At 48.7% G+C, this 19,729-nt stretch overlaps 1 long non-coding RNA gene across 1 annotated transcript; it reads left to right on the top strand.

Moving 5' to 3' along the window:
- The first annotated feature begins 2,263 nt into the window (after positions 1–2,263).
- LOC121166797 lies at positions 2,264–13,921 on the top strand. Its single transcript, XR_005885486.1, has 3 exons — positions 2,264–3,674; positions 13,503–13,507; positions 13,912–13,921. It is a non-coding gene; the product is annotated as an uncharacterized LOC121166797 (long non-coding RNA).
- Positions 13,922–19,729: the final 5,808 nt, after the last annotated feature.

Here is a 19,729-nt window from a genome sequence, read left to right as displayed (position 1 = left end):
GGAGCGCTTCCTCCCTCCTTCCTCCTCCCCCAGCCCCCGCCCCGCGGCGCGCGACACACAATACTCGCCGGAAGCGGAAGCCGTTCCGCGCCCAGACCCGTGTCAGTGGAAGCCGGCGCGTCTGCCGGAGGCTGCGGGAGGGTCTGGACGACGGCGGGGGGCCGGCGGTGAGCGCCGGCGGGAGGAGCCCCGGCCGCCGAGGGACCCGCGGTGACAGGTGCCGGAGGCTCCGGCGTCCCGGTGACCCGAGGAATCCTTTGGAACGGGAAGGCTGCGCATGCGCGCGCCCGAGCGCGGAGAGCCCATGGCCGGCCGGGGCGCCCCGTGAGTCCGTGCTGTCGGGGCTGCGGGCCCGGACCCCTGGCGCTGGCCCGGCTCTGCAGGTCCTCCGTGGGGTTGGAGGGATGGAGTGGAGGTTTGCGAGACGCCGCAGCGGGTGGTCGGCGTTCAGCCACACTTGTCCTCTCTCAGAGGGGCAGCGCGGCGAGCCGGTGGCCAAGCTGAGGCTGCGGCCAATTGCGTGGCGGACCTGCAGGTCCCGTCTGCACGTCACTTCCGACTGGTTGAGCTTTAGGCTTTGCGAGGATTAGGTGAGTTCTCCCCGCAGCAGGTTTGTAACGCTCCTTATCCTGCCCCCTGTTTGGGCGGACCTCTTCCGAGCGTTTCCACCCTTGTCGCTAGGGCGGAGGCCGCCGCGAGGCAGCTTGCTTTTGGGTCTGGTCAACGCTAGTCTAACGGGTGAGAACCAGGGATTGCCCTTTGGGAGCTGCGATCTCTGAGTTCTACCATAGTGCTTGCATGGGAGACTTGCCTTATAGCTCCTGCTCTGCAGCGGAAAGCCTTGCAGAATTGCGAGTGTGGAGGAAGAGGTGAGACAAGTCTACTGCTAGAGGAGGAGTCAGTGCTGTCAGGGGTGTGTCCTAACGGGTAGAAAAGGTAGCCCGCTTCCTGGGATGCCGGATGGGCTAATTGAAAGAGCAAATGTTGGTGTCCTTGCAGAGGAAGTAGTCTGGCACCGGGCCGCGTTAGCTGCTCATCCTGGGTTCCAGAGGGCGTTGACCTGCAAGAAACATGATCAAGTGCCTGCGGGTTACGCTGAAGCTTGCAACTCCAGCACTCCACTTCGGAACCGAGGTTCCCCGTTACTGTGCCTAGAAATACAAAGGAAGATGTTCCGTCCTTGGCCCGTAGGGGAGAGACTGGGAAGGGGTTCTCCTGTCCTGACTTTCCACTGGCTCTGACCCAGCCGGCCTTTGGAGTCATTTGGGGTTTGAACCAGCAGGTGGAAAATCTTTTGTCTCTCCATCCCTCTGCTTCAAAATGTTGCAGGAGCCACAGCGGGAGGAGTCTGCGGCTTTAGTTGCGGCAGTCTGTCTCATCTCCAAGAAATGTGGCAGCATATCTGAATTTTTTTTTTTTACAGCTCTTTGTGTTGTCACTGTTGCGCAGTTCCCTGTTAAAGCTGGCCTTCTCTCTCCAATTAGGTCACATTTTTTTTCTGCATGGGTTATCGAGTTACAGTCTTGTGTTGCAGCTTCTCTGCAGGAGCGGGGTAGGGTGCTGCCATCTTTGTCTCCTGACTTTGGACAACGATGAGGCACTTGGAAAGAAGAGGAAGTGAAGGTTTATTGGAAGAAGCAGAGAAACTTCTGTGGCAGCAGGGAGGGGCTGCCTGCCTGGAGCTGCCTTATTTCTTTCTGACTTTTGATTCTGTATTCTAATCCTTTCATCATTTCTTGACACTGGCATTTTGGGTTTTCTTTATTGACTTTTTCATTGTCTTCTCACAGGAAAAGCCTCTATTGTGATTCTGAGTGGGACAGCAATAAGTATAGAATTTAGTTTGGGTGGGGTTAGCATTTTTCCTGTTTTCTTCCTATCCAAGAATGGTTTGCCTTAATGATTTAATTCGTGTTTAATTCAGTAAGATCTTAAGATTTTATTCGTGCAAACTTTATAATTTTTTTTTTAAAAAAAGGGTTTATTTCTTTTCGTTGGGAAAATAGTGAACATTACAGAGAGAAAGATTTTTCTGTCGGTTGGTTTGCTCTCCCAATGATCACAACAGCCAGAACTGAGCTTATCGGAAGGCAGAAGCCAGGAGTATCTTCCAGGTGTCCCAAGAGGGTGCCGGGGCAGGCCCAAACACTTGAGCCTTTCTCCGCTGCTTTCCCAAGTCATAAGCAGGGAGCTGGATCAGAAGTGGAGCAGCTGAGACAAGAGCCGGCACCATATGGGATGCTGGCGCTACAGTTAGAGGCTTAGCCCACTGTGCCATGTTGCTAGTTCGCCTCTTTTTTTCTTTTTTAATCCTTTTGTTGTTGTTTTTTGAGCAAGGCAAGTGGAATGAATTCTCTGCGTTTAGGATCCCTGTTCCTCTCCCATGGTGATGATCAATGAAATAATGAAAATGAGAAGAGGAGCATTGTGTGTGTGTGTGTATATATATATATATTTTGTCCAGGAAGAGTACGTAACTACAGATGAAATTTTACTTCATGCTTTCTTGGCTAAACAACTTGGGGGCAAATGGTGGGGCTCACAGCTTTGGGAAGGCAGCCCAGATCCCTGCCAGGACTGTGGCTGTGCTACCCAGCACACACTGCTCTGCTGCCTTGGGTCTTCTGGGGCCTCTGCTGTTGTGTTGTGCTCATCTGAGTGTGAGATTTTAGCACTCTGATTTTTTGAGCTGTTCTCCTGCCTTATGTTTCAGTCTTTAATGAATGCATTTAAGAGTAAAAGCTACTAAAGTTTCAGTAGATACTTGTATCACTTGTGATCCTAAATGTAGACAGATGGATCCTGATCGTGGATTTTGTTGGCTGTTGATTGAAAGTTGAATTTTAACTTATTGGAGGAGGTTATTCCTGTTGTCACTAGTAAGGAGAAGAAAATTCTCTGTGTTAGTCACTTATTTGTTGGGACTTTTAGGGGGCACAATAGGTAATATATTTTTCCATGCCAGTTGCAACACTTGAAAGAGATACAAGAATGAACCAGAGATGGAGGTTCTTTTCTCTGTGTCTCTTCTCTCTGTAAATATGATCTGACTTTCCAATAAAAATAAATAAACCTTAAAGGGTAAAGTATCACCTGTTCATTTTGTGAGGCTGTAATTGGAGGGAATAGCTCTGAAATAGCCAGTGGATTTGTTTATTTCCTCTTAAATTGAACTTGCACCAAACCTCCACTCCAGCCCCCATCTGAACTTGCCTTCTAAGCTAGGCTTGGCTGGGGAGAGAGGAGAAATCATGCAGGCTTGAAGGGAAAAAGGACAAGGAGCCAAGCCAAGCTTGCTCAGCTCTTGCTTCCAAGCTTTCTGGTTAGGTCAAGCCTGGAAAGATGGGGGCTGGGGAAGGAGTTGGAGGATAGTCCTAGTTAGGAAGTGAAAAGTAATGGATTGTTTCCCTCTAAAACTGATAGGTGACCAGTGTTGAGACTAGGTTATACTGCGAAGAATGCTGCTGGCAGGTCTTGGAAGCAGTCTTTCTGGCTTTCTCTAGCCCATCTTTGACTTGCTCCCTCTTCCTGCCTGTGACAACAACAACATTTGTCTAGAGTTTTAAGTCTCTAGCCAGGTGTCCTCTGTTACACAAAGGAAAGCAAAAGATGAGGGAAATGCGGAGTGTCCTCTCTGATCTGATTCTTCGGGTACTGCCTCTCCATCTACTTAGGTTCAACTGTTACTTCCTACTGTTACTGATTATGTAACTTCAGCACTTTTCACCTGTAAGTTGCAGAGTCACCTGTAATTTTCTGTAAAGGAGTGGTCTAGTGAATTCCAGATTTGTATTGTGAAAGTTATTTATAAAACAGTTTGATATGACTTCCTGTATTTTAGGTTAACTGTAATATACACGATGCATCATGATGGAATTACATCTGGATTGTGTCTATTCTGGAAAGTAAGGCTTGGCTACAAAAGCAGCACCAGGTGAATCTAGGAGGAAAACTTCAACAAACAAGTAGTTTAGCACGCTGAGGGATGCCATGCACTCCTACCAGCAATGTATGGGCAGTTGTGGTTCCTTTATCTGTGCCATAGGTGCTATTGTCAGGTTTTCTTGTTTTGTCATTTTATTGGTGAGTGAATACATTAGTGTTGTGGAGTGGAGAGAGATCACACTGGACCCACGTGTAGGATGTTAGGAGGAGTCTTTATTGCTAAAGCTGGGTAACAGCAGCTCCCACTACATTCCAGGAACTACTGCCCCAGGTTGGGCGGCCCAAATCAGGGATTTTTAAGCTCTCATCCTTCAATCAGATTGAGAGCCATGCAGTAAAAATAAAGATTCCATGTGCAGCAGGCAGGAAGGGAGTTACCAGAGCCCAAAGTTTTCCTGTAGTTAATTAACCTAACCTAGTACAATAGGAGGCAGGAGCTGAATGTAAGGGTCTCACCAGTCTTGAATGGCACTAGAGGAGGTAAAAAAGGTGGGGTTCAGAAACTCCATTTCCTCCTTTCCTGCTGTCAGTTAATCTGTCAAGTGGATGCTAGCCATCAACCACTGCACCCCATTAAATTAGCAGGGAGCTGGATTGGGAACAGAGAAGCTGGAACTCAAACTTGCACCCATATGGGATGGCAGCATTGCAAAGGAAAGTCACCAAGCTGGTATCCTTTGTTTTCTTGTAGAAACATTTCAGAATATTAGGCTTTCTAGATTGTTAAAAATGTGAGGGAAAGGAAACTATTGACAGTCTTTTTTTTTAAATGTATCTATACTTGTACCAATATTATGATTTCAAACTATCTTTTTTCCATTGTTTTTGCCTATTCTAGTTCTTTCACCATTCCTTATAAATTTTAGAATCAAATTATGGATGTCTACAAAAAGTATTCTGTAAATCTATGGGTGACTTCAGAGAGAACTGACAGAAAAAGCAAAATTAAGCCTAATTTTTGAATATATTTATTTAGTATTTAGTATTGCATCTGATTCCTGAAAGAGATTGCATACAATTGGTAGTCTTTCTTCCTTCGGTGTTAGAATTCACAGGGAAACCTTTGTGCCTTTTGTTCCTTAGGTGAAAAGTGTGCATGTGGGAATTGTCTGTAATGCTGCCATTTTCCCTCCTTTACGTATGTGTCATGAGGGAGCTGTTCTGTTTGTCTCCTGAGTAACTGTGGAGGTCTCTGGACAAAAGTGTGCAAGTGGCTAATAACTCCTGTGTCTGTGGCTGCCGGGCGTTCTCTCGTTTCATGCTGTCCTCCAGCAGTTCACAGATAACACCAGGCAAGTGCTTCGTGTCCGTCTACATCATGGCGCCATTGTTCTACAGTGCTCTGCCTCTGGTGACTTGGGTAGCTCTCTAAAGAGATTGAGGAGAGTTATGATTTTGTTGATATTTTGACTTTTTTTTTTTTTAAGGTTGATTTATGTTATTGGAAAGTCAAATATACAGAGAGGAGGAGAGAGAGAGATCTTCTGTCCATTGATTCACCTCTTCAAGCAGCCACAGCAGCTGGAGCTGAGCCGATCTGAAGCCAGGAGCCAGGAGCTTCTTTCAGGTCTCCCATGTGGGTGCAGGGTCCCAACACTTTGGGCCGTCCTCAACTATTTCCCAGGCCACAAGCAGGGTGCTGGATGGGAAGTGGAGCTGCCAGGATTAGAACTGGTACCCATATGGGATCCTGGCTGGTGTGTTCAAGGTGAGGACTTTAGCTGCTAGGCTACTGTGCTGGGCCCAGATCTTTTGACTTTTTCTTAACAGCACCTTAACAATGATCTTTGCAGCACTTTCTTTCTTTCTATTTTTTTTTTTTAAGATTTATTTTCTTTTTATTGGAAAGGCGGATAGACAGAGAAGAAGATCTTCCGTCTGATGATTCACTCCCCAAGTGAGCGCAACAGCCAATGCTATGCCGATCTGAAGCCAGGAGCCTCTTCGGGTCTCCCACGTGGGTGCAGGGTCCCAAAGCTTTGGGCTGTCCTCGACTGCTTTCCTGGGCCACAGGCAGGGAGCTGGATGGGAAGCGGGGCCGCCGGGATTAGAACTGGCGCCCATATGGGATCCCGGGGCGTGCAAGGCGAGGACTTTAACCACTTGCGCCACCGCGCGGGCCCTGCAGCACTTTCTATATCAAAAGTGGAAGCCTGAAGTCAAAACTGTTGTGTTCTACCTTGATAGTTGCATGTTTATCGATAAAGGGCTTGGTTACATAGAAACAGATAAATCCTGAGTTGGAGTGCTGAGACAGGGTGACTGTGGAATTAATTAACATTGCTGCCAGCCTTGTAGAGTGATGTTTGTGTTTCCTGAAACTTGTCATGAGTCAGATAGTGCCTCAGGCAGTTACTTCAAGGTTTCTTGGCAAGGTCGGTGCCTCATTTTAAATCCTCTAGTCTCTGGCTAGACAAATTTCCTTACTCCTGGGCTGATTATGTTGCTGAATTTGTGTCACAATCTGCCAAGGAAGGTGTTTTCACATGCCGCCTTCTGCTGGCTTTTCCTAAACCTTGAATAGAATAGGGATGTAGCCCTTGTATTAGCCATTGTAATGGCAAGCTTATCTTTGTTTCTGCCTAGTCTTTTATTTATTTTATTTATTTTTTTAAAGATTTATTTATTTATTTGGAAGTCAGATATACAGAGAGGAGGAGAGACAGAGAGGAAGATCTTCCATCTGATGATTCACTCCCCAAGTGAGCACAACAGCCAGTGCTATGCCGATCCGAAGCCAGGAGCCAGGAACTTCTTCCAGGTCTCCCACACAGGTGCAGGGTCCCAAAGCCTTGGGCCATCCTTGACTGCTTTCCCAGGCCACAAGCAGGGAGCTGGATGGGAAATGGAGCTGCCAGGATTAGAATCAGTGCCCATATGGGATCCCGGCGCGTTCAAGGCGAGGACTTTAGCTGCTAGGCCACGCTGCCGGGCCCTATTTATTTATTTTTTAAAGATTTACTCTTCGGGCCCGGCGCGGTGGCGCAAGTGGTTAAAGGTCCTCGCCTTGCACGCCCGGGATCCCATATGGGCGCCGGTTCTAATCCCGGCAGCCCCGCTTCCCTTCCAGCTCCCTGCCTGTGGCCCAGGAAAGCAGTCGAGGACAGCCCAAAGCTTTGGGAACCTGCACCCGCGTGGGAGACCCGGAGGAGGCTCCTGGCTTCGGATTGGCATAGTATCGGCCCGTTGCGCTCACTTGGGGAGTGAACCATCGGACGGAAGATCTTCCTCTCTGTCTCTCCTCTCTGTATATCCGCCTTTCCAATGAAAAAATAATAAAAATAAATCTTTAAAAAAAAAAAAAGATTTACTCTTCTATTAAAGTCAGGTAAGAGAGGACGAGACACAGAGAGGAAGATCTTCCATCTGCTGATTCACTCCCCAAGAGGCCTGCAACAGCCATAGCTGAGCTGATCCGAAGCAGGAGGCTGGAGCCTTTACTGGGTCTTCCATGTGAATGCAGTGTCCCAAGGCTTTCAGTTGTCCTTGACTCCTTTCCCAGGTGGCAAGCAGGGAGCTGGATGGGAAGTGGGGCCTCTGGAATTAAAACTGGCCCGTGCAAGGCAAGGACTTCAGCTGTTAGGCTACTGTGCTGGCCACCCCTCCCTCCCCCAGTCTTGAGAGCTTTCCTGCAACACATTCTCAAGCCAGTGTCTACCACTGTCTCATGGTGTGACATCTCAATTGCTAAAGAGTTGTCAGGTTTAGTTTCAGCGGTAGCATAGGTCCAAATATATCAGTACTTTCTACTGTTCTGAAAAGAACATGCAAGACCAGTGAGAGATCTGTGACAGGGGGCAGTGAAATGATTAGAGGAGGAGCTGTTGCTGATACCATTCGTTGGCAGTTTTCAAAATTAGTCCCTTGACCTTCCTTGTTTTCCATTCTTTGCTGAGGAGGTTGGAGGTGCTCCCAGGACTGTGGTCCTTTGTGCAGCAGAGCCTTGGCAAATCTTAGTTTGCTTTCCCTCTGGTTTGGTTCAGGAACTACTCTCAAGTTATGGAGACTCATCCAGGTTGATGTCCTTTTTTACTAGTTGCTAGCTTCTAAATTGATCAAACGTATTTACAATGGAAATATCACCTTGTGAATGCCGTTACATTTGCCTCTTGCAAAAATGTTAGATTCGCTGACCACTAGGGAAAGAATAACTCAGCCGAATATATGAAAAGAATTTAGATGGCCTTTATTTCAGGGAACCATGGTCATGGGCTTCCCTTCCCCATGCAGCAGAAAGCTAGATGTGAAGGAGTGAGCTGCAGAGGAAGAAGAGTGTGGAAGAGACGGGGAAGGGGCTTTTTAAACTCTCCTTGACACAGAAGCCGAAATGAGGTCGCCTCGGCCCTTATTGGTGTGGGGAGATATTGGTCTGTGCCATTCATTGATGCAACGTTGGTGTCACAGCCTGAGGGGCCCGCCAGAATTCTGCCATCCATTCTGGGTTTGGTTGGAGGCAAACTCTACCCTTCTCCGGTTACTGTGGTAGCCATCAGCTGCTGCTTATCATCCTTAACAGCTGCTTTTTGTCTGGCAAATCCAAATACAGTCTTTCATCATTCAGATTAAAGAACCACCACTTGAGTCCGGCACGGTGGCCTAGCGGCTAAAATCCACACCAGGATCCCATATGGGTGCCGGTTCTAATCCCAGAGGCCCCACTTCCCATCCAGCTCCCTGCTTGTGGCCTGGGAAAGCAGTTGAGGACAGCCCAAAGCCTTGGGACCCTGCACCTGTGTGGGAGACCTGGAAGAGCTCCTGGCTCCTAGCTTCGGATCGGCACAGCACTGGCTGTTGTGGTCATGTGTTCAATTGAGAAGTGAATTGTTGGACGGAAGATATTCCTCCCTGTCTCTCCTCTCTGTATATCTGACTTTGCAGTAAAAATAAATAAATCTTTAAGAAAAAAAAAAACACTCCCTTTGCTATGGTGATGGCCAACATTACTATTATTATATCCATTCTTGTTGAATCCAAGTTTAAATGTATTTATTATACTGTGTTCCAAATAGCCACAAATAATTAAGAGTTGGCTTGTAAGATGAAACCTGCATTGGTTTGGCTTCCAGAAGAGGCAATCTGAGACATATGAGAACAGGAGGAAGTTATTCTAGAAAGCATCGTAGTTGCCACTGTAGGTGCCTGCTTTTCAAGCCCACTAGATTACTCAGAATTATAGCAACTAACAGATGAAGAAGCTGGAGTGTTTTTGCACCACTGTTAGTTGAGGTCTGATTGTAGGGTACAAGCATTTCCTGTCTTCTCTTGGTTCAAGCCAAGGTCGCCCCATTTGCTAGTAAGAAAGTTACAGGAAGAGCAGTTAGTAATTCCTGCAGAGGTGTATGCCAGAGGCAGGCTAGCTCCAGGAGCAGATCCCTTATGCAGTTTACCTGGTTTTATTACTCTGTTACTACCTTTATGAAACTTTATGTAATTTTGAACAAGGAACTGCAGTTTTTGCTTTTCACTGGATTCCATAAATTCTGTAGGTAAACTGCTATATCAGGGGCTGGGGAATGTCTGGCCCACTAACCATTTAAGACTTGTAAAATCACTTGTCTGGCCCTGCCAAGGATATCACAAGTGGAACTTGCAATTCAGTAACTATATAGCAGGCTGATTTTTAAGTTGAAAATTTTGTATGGCCTTGAATATTATTAATATCCAGTGGTCCTTTGCAGAAAAAGGGTCCCCCTCCCATCTGCTTAGTAAGGGAGTATGAGTAGGGCACTAGGTGATAGATGTGAAACAAATTGGCTGGTGGCCAGTAAATCTTTTGACAATGGTTAAGTATGGATTCCGCTAGAGACTTGTATCTTCCATTTTTGGGGCCACAAATCCAGTTATAAAACAAAATCCACAGTTTGAAGTTATCTTGACTAAAATTATAAGGCCAATTTTGGCAGCAAATCTGCATAATTATTCAGTAGTGGTTGAAAATTCTCAAATAAAATAGTTCGCCTTTTTTTTTTTTTCCTTCCTAATTCAAAGTAACTTTGCTAAACACAATCTTGTTTGGAGTGTGAAACATTTCTTTTGTGACTCCGAACACCTTCCCCAGGCCTTATAGGGTGCGGACTCTTCCATGATCTCCCTGTAGGGGCTGTCCGAGGCTCATACCCGTGAGCCTGAGAAAACCAAAGCTAAGGTGGCTCCAGATTAGGCAGAGGACTGAATCCTGCCTCATTTATGTTTGGCTTAAAGGGTTATTCTCTTTTTAATTTTTTAAACTTTATTTGTAATATTATTTACACAGTTGAGAGGGATGCATGCCCATGTAGGCATCTGATCATGGTGATGAGGGTTGGGGCATGGAGGAAGGTGGATTTTTTTTTTTCTTTTATTCTTATATCTGCAGAGAAGGTGGAGAGTTGGGGAAAGAGAGAGGATTACTCTTTGATGTCAAACTATATAACTACATTGGCACCTAGGGTTGAGGGATGGTCATCTGGTGATGTGTTAGGAACCCCAATGTGGGTAAGAGTGTCCTGAGGGTGCCTTGAGACATTGTAGGTTTTGTTGCTCCATGGTTAAGAAAATCTTTTCAAGGTCTACTGGTTGACAAAGACCACTTTGGTGCATCCACAGGCACAGAAAGATGTTGGAAAGTTTGATCATCAGAGCTGTCCAACCTGTTCCACTCTCCATCTTCTGATGAGGCACTCAGTATCCTCTGCTGCTGGGCTAGGCTCCAACATCCAGTGACAAGGGCCAAGATGCAGGGTGGGCCATGTCAGACTGGTATGTGTAAAGTCTGTGGCTGGGAGCGAGCATGGTTGGGGAGCTAAGGAGATGCCCCTCCTGTGCTGCAGTTCCCACTGGTGAGTGTAAGAGCCAGGAATGGGGGTAGACCTGGCTGCCCATGGTTGCAACATTCTTTGGCGTGTGCGACGGGCTGGGTATGGGGATGTGCTGGATTGGGCTAGGATCTAGGATCCACTGGCGCTTTGTGAAAGCCAGAGTGGATGTGAGATGGGCTGAGGTAGGTGCAGCACCTACTGATCCACATGAGATTTAGGTCTTGGGTTGGGCTAGGTAGGGTTGGGCCGTAGCACTCACCAGTGAGAGTTTAAACTGGTGTGGGCTGGTCTGGCAAGGTCATAGTACCAACTGGTGAAGATCGAGACTAGAGATGGGCCAAGTCAGGCTGAGCCAAATACCCACTAGTGTTTTCGATATCCGTGACTTGGGGCTGTTCTGTTAGGGGAGTTCTGGGCAACTGCCCTGTTAAGATTCAACTCTGGCTGGTGAGTGCAAGAACCTAAGCTGGGGAGAGTCCAGTTTAGGCCAAGCTGTAGTACCCCTCAGCATACACATGGGTCAGTACTGGGGTTGGGCTGGGCTGGGCTAGTCTGCAACACCCACTGGCAAGTGTGAGAATCAGGATAGGGAGCAGGGTAGGCCAGGATGGCATGCATCATCCACCAATTCACATTAAGGCCAAGACTGGGGGCTGGCTGGGTTGGGCTAGACTGAAGCACCCCTAGCACGAGCTGGGACTAAGGGCAGGCTAGACAGAGCCAGGCTGCAGCACCTGTGAGCAAACGTGGGGTGAGATGGACCATAGTACCCACCAGCACATGCAAGACCCCAGGCTGGGAGTGAACCTGGAAAGGGAGGTGCAGGGGCTCCCCTGCTGGGCTACTGATCTCACTGGTGAACATTAGCTGGGACTATGGGCAGATGGTGGTTGCAGCAGACAGGCAGGACTGCTGCAACAACATTCAGCCTGTATGTGAGCTGGGTTTGTGGGAGGGCTGGGTTAGGCCAGGCCACTGCATTCCCTGGTGCATGCAAAGGCCAGGATAAGTGCTCACTGGTCAGGTATTGCCACAGCATGTGCTATCAAGTGCTGGGACAGGGTGCATGTTGTGTCAGGCTGGACCACAGTACTCCATGGAAAGTGCAAGATCAGGGACGGGACTGGTCCTAATAGGGAAGCTCTGGGCACTCTGCTGGGCAGCAGCTCTTGTGGAGTGCATGATAGCCAGGGGTGGGAGCAGGCTAGGCTGGAGAAGGTGGCAGCACTTGTTGGCATACATGTGGATTGGTTCGTGGGTGGGGTGAGCTGAGCTAAGCTGCAATACCCATGGATGTATGCAAGAACCCATTTAGGGTGTGACACTGACTGGAATAGTCTGTTGCACATACTGGCATGTGTAAGAACTGGGGCTGGGGTAGCCCTGGTGGGTATTATCCAGCTAGGCTACAGTTCCCAGTATGTGTGCGCAAATTTCTGGTCTGTGACACTGGGCTGGGTTGCAGTACTTGTTGGTTTGCATGGGGGCTGGAGACAGAACTGACCAGGCAACTACAATCGGCAGTATGTGCGTAGGCTAATACAAGTGATGGACTGAACTGGACCCTGTACTGGCTGGCACATGCAAGAGTCAGATCTGGGGTCACCTCACGTGAGGTTTCTTGGGAGACCTCATTATTGGACCACTGGACTCAAAACTCTGGCCACAGGGAGAATCATAGGATTTATAGTCTGGCAATGGAAGACATGCCCAGGTGCCTGTGGAGGACATGATGACCAGCTCATTTTGGCTTGCAGAGGACATTGAATGCCATGTAAGAAGATGGGAAGCAGAGCAGGTTGGACAACTCTCCTGGTTGAGCTTTGGCAGCAAGTGTCTGGATGAGTGGAGCACTAGGGTGGACTCTATCAGCCAATGGACCTTGGGAGGATTTTCTCAAACTTGGAGCAGTGAAACCAACAGTGTCTTCGAACTCTCAAAACTCCTCGAAACTCTGAAAACACAAGCAATATCTTTGGAACGTTCTTCTCCACATTGGGGTTTCTGAGATGACATCAAATGTGTACTGATGTCGTTTGGCAGCTGGGAGCAGCTCTCTATGCCCTCTGACTAGAAATAGGAGAAAAGGGAAGGAAAATTGGAAATATCTGCCCCAGCTTCCACCCCCCCATATCATACTGCTCCCCATCCTATTTGATGGTTCTTGTGGGCCTGCGTTCTTGGGAGACCTCCTTATTAGACCACTGGACTCAACTATGTGAACAACATCAAAAATAAAATAAAATTGTATATAAAAAAAATCCTCTGCTGTCCTAGATGAGCTGGCTGCCATGTCCTCTGTGCACATCATCTGTGTTTGCTTTTCCATTGCATGAGCATCAGGAACTGAGGAAACCCAGACCTGACATGTGAACTCCAAGGCCAGACCACATATCTTGTGACTTTCCCCGTGATCAGGGTTTGAGTCCAGTGGTCTAGTTGGGGTGTTTCTCTAGAAACCTTGACTGGGGTTGCCTCAGACCTGACTCTCATGTATGCCAGCCATTGCAGGATCAGATTTGGTTTGTCATCTGTGCCAGGCAGTGCACATTCTAGTGGATGCAGCTGCCTGGTCCAGCCCAGCCCACCACACCACAGGCCCAATCCTCACACATACCAACAGTTTCTGTGACCTAGTTGGGATGACCCCCAATAATCCTCACCAGGCTGGTCTCTGTTTTTACACGTACCGGCAAGTGCTGTGGTCTGGCCTGGCCTGATCTGGCTTACATCCCATTTGGCTCTTTTACACACCTATAGGTGCTGTGGCTTAGCTCAACCCAGGCTCTTGCCAGTGGGTGGTGAGGTAAGGCCTGGCTGATCCACATTTATTCTGGCTCTTGGGTGCTCCAGCTGGTGCAGTGGCTCAGTCCAGCCTGTCCCTTTCCTATGTCCAGCCCACATGCTGGCCTATGGGTGTTGTAGCCTTGCACATCCTCATTCCAAGCTCTCACACTCACTAGTGGAAGCAGCAGCCTAGCAGGGGAGTCCCTTGAGCTCCCCTGCCAGGCCCATTCCCAGTTCTGGGTCTTGGCAGTGTTAGCGGGTTCTGGATCCAGTCTGGGATGGCCTCCCATGCCTTGGCATCTCTCAGTGGGTGCTGCAGCCTGGTTCTGCCTGGCGTGCTTCTAGTCCAGGCTCAAACTGGTGGGTGCTATAGCCTAGCCAGTCTGGCTAGCTCCTACCCCTCAAGTGAACTGGCAAGTTTTGTGCCTGGCTTGCACCACCGGGTTTTGCACATGCCAGCGGATTCTGTAGAGTAGCCCAGCCTTGCCTGCCCCACATCTGATCCACACGTATGCCAAGTGGTATTGTAGCCCAACCTTGTCTGGACTGCTCCCAGCACTGGCTTTCAAGCTCATCAGCAGGGGCTGCTGTTTAACAGAGGAGTTCTCCTGGCAAACCTGCTGCCAGAAATGAATGTTACACACTGGTGGATACTTGGCCAAGCCTGACATGGCTTGCTGTGGTCCCCATACTTGCTGGAGGTTAGTGTGGTCTAGCCCGACCAGCCTAGCTCTTGCCAGTGGGTGTAACAGCCCAGCCCTGCCTGGCCCACCCCCAGACCTGGCTCTCATGTGGACAGCCATTCTGACTCTTTTTTTTTTTTTTAAGATTTATTTTATTTTTATTGGAAAAGCGGATATACAGAGAGGAGAGACAGAGAGGAAGATCTTCTGTCTGATGATTCACTCCCCAAGTGAGCACAACGGCTAGAGCTGAGCCAATACAAAGCCAGGAGCCTCTTCCAGGTCTCCCACGCGGGTGCAGGGTCCCAAAGCTTTGGGCCGTCCTCGACTGCTTTCCCAGGCCACAAGCAGGGAGCTGGATGGGAAGCGGGGCTGCCGGTATTAGAACTGGCGCCCATATGGGATCCCGGGCGTGCAAGGTGAGGACCTTAACCACTGAGCCATTGCGCCGGGCCCCATTCTGATTCTTATGAGTGCCAGCAGATGCTGGGACTTAGCTCAGTCCTGTCTGCCCCTGGACTCAGCTCACATGCATGCCAACAGGTGCTGCAGCTTTATTCAGCCTGGACTCTGAGCCTTTGCGTTCACCAGTGGGAGCTGCTGCCTATGAGGGGAGTCCCCATAGTTCCCCCTCCAGGTCTACTCCAATCCTGGATCTTGCATAGACCCGTGGATGCTTTGACCTGACCTGGCATGGGCCCACCCCTAGTCTTAGCATTTGTTAGTGGATGCTGCAGCTTGGCCTGGTCTGGCTGGTCCAGCCTTACCCCTGGGTCTCATGCAAACTAGTGGGTGTGGCTGTTTAGCCTGGCATAACTCACAGCCTGACCTATTTCCAGACCCAGCCCATACCACACAGATTTAGTGCTACAGCTTAGCTCTTAAGCTCACGAATGGGAACTATGGCCTAATAAGGTAGTTCTCCAAGTTTTTCTCCTAGACCTGCTCTCAGCCCTAGTCTCATGTGTGTCAGTGTGTGCTATACTCTTGCCTGGCATGGTCTGCCTCAGGTCCTGGGCTTTACACGTGTTGGTGGGTGTTGCAGCCCAGCCTGGTCCTCCTCCAGACCTGGTTCTGAGGTGCTCCAGTGGGTGTTATTGCCTGGCCCAACATGGCCTGCTTCCAACTCTAGCTCCTGTGAATGTTGGTGAGTTCTGTGGTCATGCCTGGCTCGGTCCATCACCACACCCAGCTCTTGAGCAAACTTGCAGATATTCAAGGGTGAGCCTACAAGTTCCCTACAGAATCTGTGCCCAGACCTGGTTCTCTCAGGAGCCAGTTGGTACCATGGCCCAACCTTGCACAGCTCATCTGTTGTCCTGACACTTCACTGGCTGGTACTGTAATCTAATCTTGCCTGGCAGGTCCCCCAACTTCCAATCCCCAGTGCCAACTTTCACATATGCCAGAAGGCAGCAAGTGATGCTACTTAGTTAGCCCAGCTTAGGTCTCCCATGTGGGTAAGTGCCTTGGTTTCACTAGATATACCCTCTGGTTTCTCCTATGCAAACCACCCCCCTCTTATCTCCCTTGTCTAACTGCAAGTGCAGTGGCAGCGTCCCAAGGACTTGAGCCATCTGCTGCTTTCCCAGGCCGTAAGTAGGGAGCTGGATGGGAAGTGGAGCAGCCCGGACATGAACTAGTGTCCATATGAGATGCCAGTGCTTGAAGATGGAGGATTAGCCTGTTGAGCCACAGTGCTGGCCCCAGCGGAATGTGTTTGAAGATGGTGTGAGTGTAATACTCAGAGTTCAAGACTAGCAGTGATGCATTCCAAACCACAGGGGCCCATGTTCAGCATTACAGTGTCAACAGCAGGGGAAGTGGTTTCTGTGTGGGACTTGATCTCAGGTAGACTGAATTCTGTCCCTGAATGTGTAGCTAGCTTCAAACTTGGTTCTGTGCGTTAGCTCAAGATACAATGAGTACTAATGCCATATTTATGCACCCAAGTACATGTAAATCCCTTTATGTTTAAATTAGGAGAAAAAAAGGGGGATGGTGCATTCTGCTGTTTAAGAAGTGAGTGGTAGGGTTCTGGCATGGTGGCCTAGTGGCTAAAGTCCTTGCCTTGAAAACCAGGATCTCATATGGGTGCCGGTTCTAATCCCAGCGGCCCCACTTCCCATCCAGCTCCCTGCTTGTGGCCTGGGAAAACAGTCAAAGACGGCCCAAAGCCTTGGGTTCTTGCACCTGCATTGGAGACCTGGAGGAAGTTCCTGGTTCCTGGCTTCGGATTGGCACAGCACTGGCTGTTGCACTCACTTGGGGAGTGAATCATCAGATGGAAAATCTTCCTCTCTCTCTCCTCTCTGTATATCTGACTTTACAATAAAAATAAATCTTAAAAAAGGAGTAATAAATCAGTGTAGGGGGCAGGTTCAGAAAGCAGCATAGAGAGCTTTATCCCAAGCTAAATCATGTCCTCTATGCTTTACCTGGCCAAAGCCCATAGTAGAGAAAACGACTTGTCTGCCAGCATCTTGTCTCATAATCAGCCAAACTGTCTCTTTTTCCTGGGACAAACAACATCTAAATGTGGATTCAAAACTGCTCTCTGTCCTGGCACTCTACCCACTGACCACAGTGGTTCCCAACGTGGTGGAATACCAGGATTTCTCTCTCACCTTACAGTCGTGGTCACCATTTGTGCCACTAGAAGTGTGGTCTCTAGAGTAGCAGCAGCAACTGACTTACTACCAATGCAGACTCTCCTGTTTGGCAGTGGAACATCTGAGCTTCACAGTACTGTCCAGATGGGTTTTGCGCATGAGAAAGCTTAGGGCTGCCTGTCTGTGGGTCTTAGGAGTGGCGCAAGCTTGCTGTCAGCTCTGGGCATGCACACGAGGTCCAGGACTCCCTTGTCCAAGACAGTGGGTACAGCATGGAGGACACACAGGAACCTGTGACCAATTGGTCATTTTAGCTGCTTTCCCCTTGGGTCGTCCAGGATCTGAATGCTTAAGGGTCTGAGAGAATACAGTTAATCTCTAGTACAGGATCTGAAAATCCAGTACTCATTCCCCTCTGGCCCCAAGGGACAGCAGTTTTCTGATGGCCTCCTCCCCTCATGGGAAGCAGGTGAAGAGAAGGAGACCTGGAGGTGTCTCAGGTACCTGCACACTGCAGTCTCCTGTCCCATATCCAGGAATCTGCAGCTGCTTCACACATGTGTCCTCCAGATAGGCCTTGTGGAGCTGAGCCTCAGGGCTCGCCTCCCACTGAGCTGGGTGGTCTGGGCCACCATCCAGGAGCGCAGGTCCTTATTCAGGGTGATGTAGTTCTTGCCTTTGCAGGCATCCTGCTGTACCTGTGGAGACGGCGCCCCTCCGCCCTGACCTCGCAGCCACAGATTGACTGGTAGGTGTGAAAGCCTGGTCCCACCCCTCAGTCACACCCCCAGGTCGGCACTGACCCTAAAGGATAGAGCCGTTCCTTTTATTGCCCCCTATCCGAGTCATAATCTTAAGGGGACTTTCAGGGTCAAAGGAGACTGGAGCTGTCTTGCATCCTCTGGGAGACCTGGGACCGACTTTGGACAACGGGCTGTGTCCCCACTTGTCTGCCTCAGTCACTGACCTCATTCTGGTTGTAGTAGCTGTTCAGTTTCAAACTAACTCGGTAAATCTGTGTGCTGCACTTGATGATCTGTGTGTTCCGGTCCCAGTACTCCGGCTCCACTTGCCACATCCAAGGCGCCTGGGGCTCCATGCGTGGGTTTCGCAACATTGCTGTCAAAGCGTGCGAACTCCATGCCATCCACATAGTTGATGGAGAGGAGCCAGAACTCTGCGATGGTGAAGAACAGCAGGGATTGGGAGCCTAGGGGACAAAGGGAAATGCTGGGACAGACCTTTCATCTGCGTGCTTCCCCAGAAGTCTGGCGGATGAGGCGTTGGTCTGCGCGGGGTGCAGAGCAGGAAGTGGTTGCAAGATGGGTCAGGGACAGGATAAAGGGCTGGGACTCTCCCTCCCCGGGGTCTTGTGCCCCTGTCACGTGGTGTCCTTTTTTTTTCTCCGGACCCGCATTCATCTAGCCCTGTCTCAACACCAATGCCCTTAAGAGCAGCAGGAGGAGGGGCTGGAGCCCCAAAGTTGCCATGTTGAGAGTGTGGGGAAAGTGAAGAGTTCATACAGGAAAGGTCAGCTAGGACTTTATGAAGGGAAATGAATGGGCGGTGCTGATCCAGGAACCAATGGGAGTGTGACTTGGGCCTGTGTCACGAGTCTTGGGGCAGAAGAACCTGACCCAGTTTTGCAGCAGAAGAACACCTTTCCTTGTGAGAGGAAAGGTGAAACTGGGATGTCAGTGGCTTTGCCCTCACCTGGTGAGCCATCTGCTAGGAGTTCTGTCCCAGCATATACAGCAGAATCTGTGTATTCTCTTAGGAATTAATGAGGACTCCAAAGGTAATTTGTTGTTTTGACTTGTATTTAATAATATTAAAATGTGAAACCTTTTGAAAACCCCTCACTCATTGAGAATGATAACCATTGTATAGTATTTTTAAACCTGAAAAGTAGCTATTTTCCACAATAAACAGTGTGGTGAGAAAGTGAAATTATTTACAGTTTGTGTTTTTTAGGTACTTTTATAAGACCACTGGATTTTGTATTTCCTCTGGCATTTTAATCTTTATTTTGATTGAAATGTATGAAAAAGCAAGTTTTATAAAAATAAGCAGAAAGAAACTGTGGCTTTTTGGTAAAGATTTATTTTTCTTTGAAAGGCAGAGTTACAGAGAGAAATGCAGAGAGAGAGAGAGAATCTTCCATGGCTGCAGTGGTCAGTACTGAGCTGATGTAAAGCCAGACGGCTGGAGCTTCTTCTGGGTCTCCTATGTGGGTGCAGGGACCCAAGTGCTTGAGTCATTTTCTGCTGCTTACCCAGACCATTAGCAGGGAGCTGGACCAAGAATGGAGCAGTCAGAATGCAAACTGGCACCCAAGTGTGATGCCGCTGCTCCAAGTAGAGGCTTAACTTCTTTTGACACCACACTGGCCCGCAATTTCTTGAAATCCAAATTCACCTATGCTGTGGGAGTTCTTGTAGCAACTACTTTAAATAGAAAACAAAGAGTGATTTATACTTAAAAATCAAAGAAGGAGAGGACCATTATTTAAAAAGCATTTGCATTGTTTTATAGTTCCTATGCTGGGTTGTTTTTCAAGTTTTTGTTTTAATGTATAAACAATAGGATGTTCTTCTAGCATAACTATACTAGAGGCCTGTTTTCATCTCTGTAAAATCCAGTCACAAAATGGAGTCACTTTGGTTCAGGCCTGCATAAGTTTGCTAACCTGCTCTTTATGCTTCTGTACAAAATGCTTTGCCAGTTTCCTGCTTTTTGGGCCAGATCACAAGGAGTAACATGCCCTGCCAGCAACCCTTGGTTCTAGGAATCAATGCTGTATGATTTATTCACTCATTGTTCCCATGGCAGCCTCCTGTGGCTGTCCAACTCACTTGGTTCCCATGGCTATATAACTTGGCTATATAACTCACTCTTTCTATAA

This window comes from Ochotona curzoniae, unplaced genomic scaffold (genome assembly GCF_017591425.1).
Source record: "Ochotona curzoniae isolate NIBS_2020 unplaced genomic scaffold, NIBS_Ocur_1.0 patch23, whole genome shotgun sequence".
Lineage (NCBI taxonomy): Eukaryota > Metazoa > Chordata > Mammalia > Lagomorpha > Ochotonidae > Ochotona > Ochotona curzoniae.
The sequence above is the reverse complement of the archived record's forward strand: the minus strand, read 5'-3'. Positions and strand labels throughout refer to the sequence as shown.